Source organism: Cornus florida, unplaced genomic scaffold, assembly GCF_030987335.1.
Source record: "Cornus florida cultivar Cherokee Brave unplaced genomic scaffold, ASM3098733v1 CherokeeBrave_3.0.0_Hap2_Chr11, whole genome shotgun sequence".
In the NCBI taxonomy this organism is placed as follows: Eukaryota; Viridiplantae; Streptophyta; class Magnoliopsida; order Cornales; family Cornaceae; genus Cornus; species Cornus florida.
In genome coordinates this window covers 3,700,433-3,702,234 of record NW_026775581.1, presented here as the reverse complement: position 1 = coordinate 3,702,234, position 1,802 = coordinate 3,700,433, and positions in this window count along the sequence as shown.

Below are 1,802 nucleotides of genomic sequence, written 5' to 3'. Positions count from 1 at the left end.
AATGAATCCTAGTGAATGTGCTCGTGCACACTTTGCACCACCCGATTTGGAAATGAACCCTTAAAGGTTCGAATTTTCCTATTTTAGCCCAAAAATGCAATATATGGAACTATAATGCAAAACCTAAAACAAAATGGCGTTTGGCCCTTAGCCATACCTCATACATGTTAAATGAATGCCAAAGAACAACATTCATACACAATGCACACTTTGGTGCAAAAATGACATGTTAAAACCCTTGATTTTCATATTATTCACATTAAAGGCAAAATTCTAAATTTATGAATAAACATGGATTTCAAATGAAGTTTGGCCCTTGACCTCATATCATATACATAAAATAAGTGTCAAAAAATATGCTTAGGCACAAATTACAAGTTCAAGGTAAAAATGACATTTTGGCCTAATTATGCATTATAACTTAAAATAACAAAACTATTGCCTGAGTATAGACTCTAGAGGGGGGGTGAATAGAGTCTAAGCAAACTAAGGTCAATTTTTCGTATTGATTTACCAACTAGAGTTGAACTCAACTTTTTTTGACAAATATTAAATGATGCAATCTGAATTTTAAGCTTTAATTGTCAACATTTATGAAGAGGCATATCAAAACATACATGAAGCAATAAATATAAGAGATAGAGATAGAAGTTGCAAACGTATACTCAGCGATTTTAGCGAGGTTTAGAAACTCCTACTCCTCGGCTCAAGAACCCTTTTGAGACTTCCCAATTCACTATGGCTTCTCCTTACGGGTGGAGAGCAAACCTTTTACAAGAAGCTCTTCCTTGCTTCTAAGTGCTAAGAGAAACACCTTCTCTTAGACTTTATTGGGCCACACCAGCCCTTACAAGATTTGAACAAGATTGATGAAGTATAAAGTGATCTTTCTTAGATCTAAAGTATAAGATTCAGCTCACTCTAGAGTATGTATGAATAACTTGAAGCTCAATACTATTTGATGATATATAGTATGTGTATAATGATGAACAAGGGTTGCATGATTGCAGAGATATATATCTTAATGAATACTTGTCATTGAATAAAGTTCATAAGTCTTTAAATAGACTTCTAGACATGTCTGATAAGAGTTATAGCTGTTAGACACGCATTTCAAGAAAAAATACCCATTTGAATTTTGAAATACGGAGTTTCGGTCAACCGAAATGAAACACCCTTGTGTTTCGGTCATCCAAAATGGTTTTAAGCTTGGTCATCACCCTCTTAGTACTCTTGGTTCAGTAGACCAAAGCAAAACTCACAGTTATTTCGGTCAACCGAAATAGTTTTGAGATTGGGCTTCATTCTTAGTATTTTTGTTTCGGTAGACCTATTCAGTAAGCCCTTTCATTTTGGTAAACTGAAATGGACCTTCATTTTCAGGAACATGTTTAGATGATGCTTTACACTTTGGTCTTTTGTTCCTTGGACACTGTAAATGAATTGATATGCATGGTTTTGGAAAATTTGAGCTTCAAGATATTCATATGTACTTTGACAAGGTTTCCTAAAATGCTCACCATCCTAGCTAACCCCATTTTGAAAGACTTGACTTTGACTCTTGATTCCTTAGTCCTTTTCTCATGCCTTGGGTTGCATCTCCAGTTTTGCTCTTCTATTGGAATGTCGTGTTTAATGAAAGCTTTGATCTGTAATTTCACTCAAAAAGACATTAGTGAACATAAAACATCATTAATGAATTATGATCATCAAAAGCCTTTGATTCAAGGTCAACAATCTCCCCCTTTTTTATGATGACAATTCATTGATGTGTTCGTCAAAAGAGAATAAGAATGTGAGTA